Source organism: Furipterus horrens, unplaced genomic scaffold, assembly GCF_987537825.1.
Source record: "Furipterus horrens unplaced genomic scaffold, mFurHor1.1.pri manual_scaffold_1, whole genome shotgun sequence".
NCBI classification, from domain to species: domain Eukaryota; kingdom Metazoa; phylum Chordata; class Mammalia; order Chiroptera; family Furipteridae; genus Furipterus; species Furipterus horrens.
In genome coordinates this window covers 57,038,696-57,050,730 of record NW_028327171.1, presented here as the reverse complement: position 1 = coordinate 57,050,730, position 12,035 = coordinate 57,038,696, and the positions used below count along the sequence as shown (strand labels likewise).

The 12,035-nt window shown below is 35.3% G+C and overlaps 1 pseudogene; it reads right to left on the bottom strand.

Moving 5' to 3' along the window:
• Positions 1-1,148: 1,148 nt before the first annotated feature.
• Positions 1,149-2,406, bottom strand: LOC150021150 (elongation factor 1-gamma pseudogene; annotated as a pseudogene).
• Between the last annotated feature and the right edge of the window lie 9,629 nt (positions 2,407-12,035).

Genomic DNA, 12,035 nt, shown 5'->3' with positions numbered 1-12,035 from the left:
TGTCTCTCTGTGATTTTAAGACTTCTCTCCAGCTAGTGTTCATTTGGTTATTCCAGATGATTTTTCCACAATTAAGTTGTAATTTCAGATTGGTCCTAGGAAGTGGTTAGTGTAGCTTCCACTTACTCCTCTGCCATCTTGGATCTGGCATCCATAACTTTCTATATTCCTTTGAGTCATAGGGTTTATTGCAACTGTTTAAAAATTTAATGTATTTTGATTAATGTAATACCATATAAATTATGCCACTATAATACCACACAAAATACATTTTTAACATTTTCATTATTAATTTTCCCAAATTCAAATTCTAAAATCCTCACTTATTTGATTCTCTTATATACTAAGTTATAATAGTACAACCCTGAATCAAATATTTTATTTTTTTACTATTATAAAATTAAACTGAGGGGAAGAAGAAAATCATTTATTTATTGTTATTTATTTAATCCTAACCCAAGGACATTTTTTTCATTCCTTTTAGAAAGAAACAGAGAGAGAGAAACATTGATGCAAAAGGTACACATCAATTAGTTGCCTCCCATACACAACAGGACCACCAAGACCTGGGATGTACATGCCTGGACCAGAGATTAAACTTCAAGCTAGGCATATGCCCTGACCAAGAACTGAACTCACAGTTTTTGGTTATAAAATAATGCTCCAACAAACTGAGCCACAGCGGCCAGGGCTGTATTTTTAAAAATAATTATTATTTTCACGTATTTTAGAGAATATGAGACAGAGAACTCTTTAAATTATAAATGTATCATATGTCAAAATATTACAAGAACCTCGGATTCAGGGAAAAATAACTATTTTTTTTCTTTGTCAATCAAAATAACTGAAGAAATTTTTTTGGGAGGGTGAGGAAATTTTTTTTAAAGACTATGTTCAAATTCTGGCCATAAATGTAAGATTTTTTTTTTTTTTTTTGCCCCAAATCTCTCAGACTTTACTATTTTATATGTATTAGTGGTTTTGTAGTATTAATTAAACTTTGCAGATATAGCTCTACTTTGGAATGTTGTTGTCATTCTTTCTATTTGTTCTTACTTTATTTATTTTTAGTAAGGTCTTTTTTGTTTTGTTTTGACCCCCATCTCCTTCATGGACAGGTGCAGATAGTAGGTGATGGCAAGGGTAGATCACTTGAAGATCTTGCCCTGATCGATGACTTTGCCCATATGCTGGAAGGCCTCCTCCCAGCAAAAGCAGTCTTGAATCAGCGTCTGGGTCTCCGCGCTGCCAGAATCCAGTTTCTGCTGCGTATATGACTCATACTCCACCTGCCTGCCAATCTAGACTCAGCAGAAAGGCAAGTTCCTGGCCTTGGAAGAAACCGAGACTCTAGAAATGGAGCTTGTTGGTTCCAAAGATAATGAAACTGGCAAAGGCAGTCTCCCTCAGCCTGTCCGGCTGCTGGAATATTCCAGGGATGAGATTGCAACTCACGAAGGTCTGGGTGAGCTCTTTGGAGAATCCGTACTCGGAGTGCCACAGGGACCAGTCATCTTTATCAAAGTGCTCCCACAAATACAGCAGCATCGCAGAGAGTGTATTCATTGGAGTATTTGCGCTTAAATTCATCCAATACGAAGGCACTCTTGGGCAGGTGAGCAAAGGGGCCCTTAGCCTTTGGCTCGGGAGGGGGAGCAGCTGTCTGCCCCACTTTCCATTCAGCCTGGGTTTCTGAGTCTCCTCCCGAGATCCTTTCTCCTTCTGAGCGGTGTCCTTTTTTAGGCTGGTCCTCAACAGACTTTATGGCATCAAACCGGGCCACCTTCTCACAGTTTCACCTCACCCAAGACATCGCGGAACCAGGGCTGGTTAACATAGGTGAGGAACCAGCAGTTGGTGTTGGGGAAGGCCTAGCAGAAAGAAGGCTCCAGGAAATGTTTATAATGCAACAACAGGGTGTAGACAACTGTGATGTCAGCGGGTTTACCCACCAGGAAAGTCTGTGTCTTCAGGTGAGCATCTGGCAGCCCCAGAATTCGCCTCACCTCCTCCTTTGCATTCTCTGTGACCTGCTTGTTGTGGTGCATGATGCCCAAGGTGGGGAGCACCCAGGTACTGGCTGGGGCACTGTGTTGCTGTCAGCAAAGCTCACCCACTGTACCACCTGGGCCGCTGCCTCTGAACTCCTTTCCTGCAGTTCTTCATTGCTCAAGTAGTAGGTGACGGCATTGCTTTCTAACACACGGAATCCATCTTCACCTTTGAATACTAGAATCTTGCTGGCAGGTAATTTGCAGAGCAATTCAGGGGTGTGATTGGTTTGGTCAAAGTGGAAGTGTGGTGGTGTGGAGAACATGTGGACCTGAGCTCCCATGTACTGAGCTGCAATCAGGGCCTCAAAAGTCCTCCAGTTTTCAGGATATGGGACAGGGTGCCAACTGCCATCGTGATGCCACAGAGAGAGGGGAAGGAAGGTAGTTTTAATTGTAATGTATCTTTGCAATAGATGATATACAATTTACCAACTAAATATAGTAAAAAGAAAAAGATTCTTGGATGGCTTGTGAACTATCAATGCTTGCACAAAATTATTGCTAGCTCAGAAATAAGTCAAGTTCTGAGATATTATCTATATTTTATACTTGCCATATTAAAAATAAATTGGAAGCAATACTCTACCTTTTTTGAGGTAATGGTTTACTTTAGTATTAGCAAATATTTAATATTGAGAGTAAGGCATCAAAGTAGCTTAAATTATTATAGGCTCTGGAAAATTGCTTTAGTAACTCTACCTTAAAATAATCAATTTTGTTTGATTGTTATCATAAATGTTCGTGATTTGGGATGTTACATTATTTATTCTGCCAGCACAAGCATTCTTTTATTTTAAATACAGATATTTGAACAACATGGCAGCCAGCCCTCATGCAGTTAAAAGTCCACATATAACTTTAGACTGCTCCTAAAACTTAACTACAGTCAGTTCCTCAGTATACATGGGAGATTGGTTCTAAGACCTTGAACAAATACTAAAACCCATGGATGCTCAAGCCCTTTACATAAAATGGCGTAGAACAATGTATGCAGTCAGTCCTCGGTATCCAAAGGTTTCCAATGGTGAATCAAAAGTATTGTTTTTAACCCATGCTTGGTTGAATCCTCAAATGCAAAGTCCTGGGATGCAGCAGGCCAACTGTGTACTTATGTAAAGCAATCCATGTGTAAGTAGACACATGAAGTTTAAAGTCTTGTTGTTCAAGGTCAACTGTATCTGAAACATCAGAGGAGAAAAATAAGATTGAATTATAACAACATAGAATATTTTATTTAAAAAGCAATGGAAATCAAATTACCCCTACTAGCTGCTCTTTTTATTCCATATCTGGCAATGTTTTTTATTTAAAAAGATGATATTCTATCAAAAGGTGCTGGATATCTTCAGGCAGGTACATAAAAAGGTAAAGATGCAAAATGTGTAAAGAAAAAGGATAAAAAATAAATATCTGTTAGACTAGATACATAAGGGGCTCATATAACTTGCTTTTATTATAAATTTTTTAAAACTTGGTGTTATGAAAGTACTTGGATTAGTCATCAAAAGACTTAGTTTTCTGTACCTGGACTACCATTGTGAGGTTCTATCAACAGCAAAAGGTAGACATGGTATAAAGAAATAAACTTAGATTTTAGAGTGATTTGGAGCAGAATTTGAAATAAGTTCCATCATTACCCAAGTTACATAAACTTTATAAAGTTCAGTATGGAGATAAAGATATATACATTTAAAAATTTATAACTGTTACAATTCTTTTATTTGAATGTGACAAAATACTCAATTTAAACTATATTTTATTTAAAAAAAAAAGAAAGGAGGAGGGTATAAAGAAAGGTAAGAGAGGAGGTAGGAAGGGAAGAAAGAAGAAAAGGAAAAAGAAAAGAAGGCAGGCAGGCGGGCAGGTTACTGGTTTTGGAACTGATAGTCTGTGTGTAGACTTGACCTCTAAGTATGTTTTGATCCAATATATTCAAAAATATTAAATCAGTCTCTGTTTATCTACATGTCTTGGCTTTCTTTGACTATATCTTCAAAGCGGTTGAAACAGCACCGAGTCTTACACTTTCACCACAAGTTCTGAAGAAGAGAACAAGCTTCACGCTTCCTTAAGTCTCTGTATTAATATTCTCACATTTCTTTAGCCCTAATTCATTTTCATCCTCTCTCTGAAGAAATCATTATGTCTAGGAAGTGGAACAAGTTGATTAGATTAAACCATTCCTGGAGTTGAACCCATCTTTGGAGTTGGAGCTAGGGTCAATCCTTCACAAAAAGCACATGACTAATAATAGTAAAGGGATGATTTGTCAATAGAAATATTTGTGGTAATCTGATAGAAAGAGAATGGATGTAGGAGCATCTACACCAGACATTCCCTTCAAGGATGTTTTGTGACAATGAAGTGTCTTAACACATGCAAGATGCCTAAACCAAATTAGATGTTCAAAAATGTTAGTACTTGTACCCACCTGGAGTAATTAATAATATTTTTATGATATAGTGATGGATCATAATATATCCTAATATAGATACCAACATTTGAAAATAAAATGACTATTTCTTCTTTATGATTTTTTAAAGTGCCATCCTATGATATAAATGTATTCTCACTTTCTTGAAATCCAGTATGCTCTTTTGCATGAGAGAGAAATATATGGAATTAAAGCTAGGTGTTTTACTCCAGTCTTAATCATGAGCACATTCTGGTATCTTTTTAATTGCTGTCAGAATTTTGTTAATAATGTGTTTTTCTCTACTTTAAATACATTTATGTTTTGATGAAATTAGAGTATGGTCATGAGAAAGCTTAGTAGTCTATTGAGTCTGTTCATTTGGGTTATTTCACAACAGAAGAGGAGATATTCTGGACTTAAATTTATGATTTCTTTCTGATTTTAAATAATGCATTTCTATGACATGGACTCCACTAATGTTATGACCCTTTTATATTGTGCTTTATTAATCTACATGTATTCCAGTTCGGACTGACAAATTACTTATTTTAAAAGTAAATCAAGAGAATTTATATATATATCAGAGAAGGAAAACTCTGACTCCAAAAAACCTCCGCTGCCTTGCGGCATACCTCTTCAGGGGAAAGGCTAAGGGAGTAAACCCCGACAGAAAATCCGGAGCCGGAGTCCCTAAGGCGGTTTGACGTTGTAGTCAACACCGGCAACTCCTGCCGCGCACCTGAAGCCAAGCTGTATTGACTCCGTCTTTCCCTTGGATCCTTCAGCTGCGAAGAGAGGGGGGGGTCTGCTGCATGGGCAACAGCAGACCCTCCATATCACCCTGCCCAGGCTCTGTAGCTTCAGCTTCACTGGAGAGGACACTCCAGCGTCATCGCAAGATGTCGATTCAACACGGGAGGAGACAGATACCGTGTCACTCCCGAGTCGGACTGCACAACCATTCTCGGCGGTGCAGATAGACTCTTAAGAAGCTACACCATCGTCTCTCGAGACGGACGGCTGCCGACGACGACGACGACGATATATATATATATATATATATATATATATATATATATATATATATATAAAATAAAACTTATATAAGGATGATACAGAAAAACCAAACTAAGAGTAAAAAAGGTAAACAAACATTTGTTTAAAAGTAAATGTTTGATAACTTTAAGGGTAAATTAAACAAGCTCCTAAAAACTTTTAAGTGCAATGAGTATTTAGGCATATATCTTTTAAAATAAAGTTAATGCACTCATGAAAATGTCAGTAATATTTTTTGCAGTGTGAGAACTACAGTGAGGTCAACAAATAGTAATAATCAGTCAGTGAAGAAATATCAGAATTCCTTTTATGGTCATTTCAATTTCTTAATGCTTTTTATTGCAAGTTTGACTGCCCACATAAAGCTAAATGCTTTGAAATTATCTTCTCAGGAACTTATCAAATAGTTTTATTAAATAATCAGTTGTAAGCTAGGAATTTTATGGGATAATAAAATACTTTCACATTAAAATCTATTTTAGCAATGTTTTTAAAGAGGAAAATCATGTTTCAGACTATTGCTACAGAGGTAAAAGCAATAAGTTTTGTTTGTTGTGAGGCCTTATCAAACCCATTGTCTTGATGTGAATATGGCTATGTGAACATATGGTTTATTTTGCAGCAGTGGGCAATGCACAGACTATGAGCTCATGAACTTGTGTTCACTGGCCTAATAGAATAAAATATGAGAAATCAATAGGGGATGAACATTCATCAAATAGCTTTCTTTATATGGTGGAATGAGTGGAGAAAATTGATTTTTCTTTTATATTTTCCCTCTTGTACTACATATTTCTTAAACACTCACAGGACATTGGAAACAGAATGCATTTTTCAGCTATTGATTTCCAATATTTAGCACTTCCCTACTATTCTTCTGAGATAAAATTCAGAAAGAAGCAAATATATTGTATGTAAGACATGTATGTTCTTAATACCACTTTTGAATGATAAATATTGAGCAATCAATGCCAGTGCATATCCTTATATGAGTTTTCAATTAAATAGCATTCTTCCTCTTAGATAACCCAAGCATGCATGTTTTCTTAGCCAAGAGAGATATTTTAAATGACCATTTTTGGAATGCTACAGTCAATTAAAATAAATAAATAACATTTTAAGAATATACTAGAAATATTCAAAAACAAGCTCAGAAGAAGTAAGAAAAAGTATCATCAAAAGTAAAATTTTGCTGAAAGCAAATAGAAATGATGCTGAATTACTAAATCTGCACAACAGAAAAACTCACAAGTAAATTATTTCTAAGTATGAATAGTACCAATAGTGACTAAGAATTTTTGTGCAAATTGTGGCATAGATAGTCATGTTTTCTGGTCAAAGGCCTGTGTTTTGTATACACTAGGCACTGATATTATATACAAATATGTCTGAGCACATATTCAGAATTTTCCTTCAGTAGTCCAGCTATATAATTGTGTTGCCTGGGATAATTTCTAAATGTTTCTTTAAGAATGTGTAAAACTCCAGCTTTATTCATTGGGATCCTAAAAAAAAATTACTGTATTTCCTAGATATAGTTGTGAGTATTGTAGGGTCCAGAATACTTGCAAAAGATTTTCTGAGCAATCAGAAGTCCTTATCACTGAAGAATTCCTTTTGCACTAGAGTAGGCAAAGAGAAAATTTGCAAAGTTAATCAATTAATAAAAAGTTAATGATTTTGGTGGAGAGGGGCAATAGCCTATTTTGTGTACTAAGTTTCTAGCATATTATGTGGCACGTAAAAGATGCTAACGTAAGGAAGGCATAGGAATAATGATACTGAATTGTGAAAATAATATTATAAATCTCATATTGTAAAAAGCAGCAGAAAATAATACCTTTATTTGGATGTAGATTAATTGATGGTTATTGCCTTTTAAAAAAATAATTTATTTATTTGTTTTGTTTGTTATTTATTTTATTTTTAGAAAGAGGGGAAAGGAGAAAGAAAGGGAGAGAAACATTACCGTGTGGTTGCCTCTCACTCAGGCCCCCAACTGGGGAACCGACATGCAACCTAGTTATGTGCCCTGACTGGGAATCGAACCAGAGACACTTGGCTCACAGGTGATGGTTATTGCCTTTGAGTTTTGATGACCAATGCCATCCTGACAAAGGATGGAACAAGAGTGAATAGTTCATATTATCTTGTTCTCAGGCTAGCTGAATTATCCTGTTTTGGTATTTTGATGTTGAATGCACATGTTCTGAATTTTTTTCTATTCAAAACAAACTAAGACAAAAATTAAGATGCATGAATGAATTCTTGTCATTGTTGTTAATCTCCTCTCTCATTCTCACTCTCTCTTGGTTACTAGTCTATAAATTTAAACTAGTAACAGAAGTACAATTTTAGAATACAAATCTCAGAAGCTATTTTAGATATGCTCCAGAACCCAGAAGGGAGAATTGGCTTTGGTTCCTGGTACATTCTCATTGCTGGCAGTGCATCATTCTTCTCAATGGGAGCCACTGCTGCATGTGGCAGCCTGCTCCAGGCCACAGACTGTTGGTGAGCTTGTGACACTAATGCCTGTGAAAATGATTAAGCATTGGATGGAGTAGTGCAGACAAATCTGATCCTGTGCCCCATGTTGGCTCCTGCCTCCTTGACTTTTGGATCTGGTAACTGAATTCTTCCTTGTTTTCCAGATTTTGCAACCAGCTTTTACAGCCTCACTAGTCCCTATCTTCTCATCAGTGTTCCAACTTCCTCTACACCCAATAGCTGAGGTGCACTCTGTTCCCCACTACATTTCGCCGGGTTTTGTGCAATCTTATGAGGTCCTGGGGGGCGGGGGTAGGATGCCAGTCCTAACCCTGTCTTCTGTCTTCGTCTCAAAGCCTTATGCCTGCAGTGTTGCTCACCCAACTCTTCTCAATGTACACAGTCTCCTGGGTGGCTGAGCTCAGTCTCACTCCACCAGTGCTTCTCAAGTCCAGCACACAGGATCACCTGGAGGACCTGCTAAAACAGGGGGTTAGGCCCTGCCATCAAGTTTCTGATTCAGCAGGTCTGATCAAGGTCTGAAAGCTTTCATTTCTAGCAAGTTACCAGGTGATGCTGATGCTCTTGTCCACTCTGAGAAGCACTCTTCTGTTCTAACTCCTTGGCTTATTGGCCAGTGGCTCTATAAGATTAATATTACCTTTGACTGTGTCCTAGACCTCTTCAGAATAAAAGTATCACCTGTTACTGTGATAACAATATCCAGCATTGATTAAGTTCTTAAAATGCTCCAGGTAGCATAAGGACTTCATATGCTTTATTTTAATCCCTAAACAAAGCTAAAAGATTATTCTTACTTCATAGATAAAGATTATGTGTCACAGTGATGTCTAGAAACTTCATCATAGCCACATACAATGTAAGTGTAAAAACTGATATTCAGAATGAGGTTGTCTGATTCAAACTCTTAAATAACAGAAAAGTTTATATTATGTTTATGTATATATATATATATATATATATATAAATTCATTAGAAATTATTTAAACAAAAAGTTCTGAAAGAAATCAGATTTTTATATGAACATTGTGGTGATTATAATTACATATTAGATATGGTTCCAAAAATAAAGAGTTCCTGAGGAGAGTAATGAATTAATATTACTGCTGAACAAGATAGAAAAAATTAAAGGTCAACATCACAAAGACAGAATACTTGAAAAACTATAAAAAACACTTAAGAAATAATTTGGTCAATATGTATCATACTATAATGTATATATATTGTAGTATATTACATATATATCATACCATGATGTATATATATTAATATATATTAAATATGTATAATACCATGATGTGTATATATTAAAATATGTTGTATAAATTTTAAAAAGGGAGGTTCACAAACAGCTGAAATACCTGGGTTTAGGATTGCTTTGGAATTCACATGTTTCAAAACCATTGAAAGAAGCAAAGTGCAGATACCCTTGATTACATAATGCTCCTCAAAATCAGACACATTTACTTACAGTAGCAAAATTTACGAACTTTTAACACAGTACAGTATATACCTTCGCACAGTTCAGGTCAGGTACTAATTGAGTTCAAGTTTCTTCACCAAACAAGTTACAAAATAATAACAAAACAAAAAGAAAAATCATGATTTTTCAGAGGTTTTTGTATTTCAGAAATGTGACTATGTGATTCTTGACTTGTCCTTAGACTAAGTCCAAATTAAGAGAAACCTTATATAGCTCTTTTCATGTCTTCTCTAAACATCTTATTTCAAAGTTCCTGATGACACAGGAACTTTGATACAGTAAAATAATGATAAGAAGGTATGGGGGGATAAATGATGATTGAAAAAAATTAAATATTAAAAAAGGAAAAAAGTTATATAAAATTTGCCAAAAGCACTGTTGCAAAGTAAGGGTATAAACTTAATACTGTTTGTATAGCTCTATTTTAACAAACAAAACCAAGTCTAAAATGTATAATGCCACATGAATAATCAAAGTTACAGTAATTTATAAGTTTGTAGAACCCCAAACAGATATCCTTGACAAACTCCCCTTCTCCAAGCAGTAAGAGGCTCTGACTCCTGGGTCCCTTCCATTTCATGGCTCTCCCTGTTCAACATACTCTTCCTAAGGTTGCTGTGCTCCTTTGCAAAAATTCAATGAAAAGAAAAAGATGAGAATGAGAAATGCACTTCCTCTTTTTAATCACTAAGCCAAGAAGTTAAAGATACATAATATATATTTATGTAGAATATAGCTATTATATACACACACACATATAATCTCATTTCACTTTATATTTTCTTGGCAAGATATTGTCATGTAACCATGCCCAGATGGTAAGGAAGCCGGAACATTCAGTTGCAGACCACTAAGCCTCTTGTCCACTACACATTTGTGATTAAGGTGCAGGAGCATGAATTTGACTGGACATTTTGTTATCTCTGTGACACTTGCATTTGAGACATGAGATAAGATGATTATTTTTATGATTAATTGACAAATGCAACATCAATGACTCTTGTTCATACACTGACCTCCTAATGAGGATACAATGCAAAAAGTTCCAACTCTTCCTATAATTTTGCATTATATAACCTGCCTTAAACCACAAAAAAGTCACCATCACTTTCACACCTGCTGTTTATCATGTCCTTTGTTTCTATGTCTATTCAGAAATTACTTGTCCCAGAACAAGGGCCATATCACAAGACCAAGAGTAGATGAAGATGGAAATTTTCCATTACAGTATGTTGATATTAAGAAAGAAAAAGTTACCAACAGAAATAAAAGATTTATAATAGTTGTAATATTTCTTAAATATCTACCAATTTAGATGTTTTTATTATAAATTAATTTGGTTCTTATGGATGGTAGGAAGTAGACTCTAGTTGATAGTAGAAAAGGAGATAGGTTTCTGGATTTCTCCCCTCTAGGCAAAAGTCCCCCCCAAAAAAGAGGGCTTAATATTTCAATATCCTTATTAATTTAATGAGAAACTACCGCTCCAGTTTATGTTTAGCATCCAGGGGAACAAAAATCATACATAATCACACCAGTCTAACATTAATTTTAATGTCACTTACCAATTTTGTCTACATGTATATCATCTAAATTATTGTATTTCCTATATTAAGGTTTTTATCAACCACTTCCCAATATAATCTAACCAGGCTAAATCTTTAAGATTATATACTACATATTAAATATAAATTGAACAAATACTTATCTATTTAGTCTCTAAAAAAGAGAAGGAAATTTATATTGTTCATTAGATTTAGAGGTTTAAGTGCACTTTATTGAACATCCAGACCAACTATCTACTCTACTAAGTAATTCCTTTCAAAATCCTTGGAAAACATTAATTCAACTCTGCTTAACATTTATGATAATTGTGAAAACACTGCTAATTTTAATTATTGATTTGTTAGTGATAACACTAAAAATAGTCAATAATGATATAATATTGAAAAGTTTAAAAGTAAACAAAAAGTCATAGACTGTAATCCTAAAATTTCATGTTAATCCCCTAAAGATTCATTAATTCATACCTCTTGGCAAAGTTGTTCAATCAATTGCTAAATGGCCATATCTCATTTTATGTAATAAAACCTTGAATAATTTCATCGAGTTTAAGTCAAAATAAAAGACAACTTTCACAGTAAGGAGCCATTAAGGAAAATCAGAACCATACCAGTTATTTGAACAGAGAGAATTAAAAAAAATAAGTTGGTTAAAAAATATGAGAAGGTAAAAGGGACAAGAATGGAGAAATAAATAACAGAGTAACTGCAGGAAACAAGTATTGATGCTTGGCTGTGGAACAAAAAGAAACCAGTTTGGGTTATTTAGCTCTGCAGTTTTATGGATGAGGGGCAGAGAACTGAGGAGGGGTTGCTGTGCTGGTACTTTTGTAGAGGTGCGTGGACACTGGTTTGGAGACTGGAAACAAACTGGAAACTAAGCAGTTGTCTCTGCCTGTTGGAGATGTGATGCTGACAGGAACAGTGACTAAACAGGAAAGTACATTTTTTTC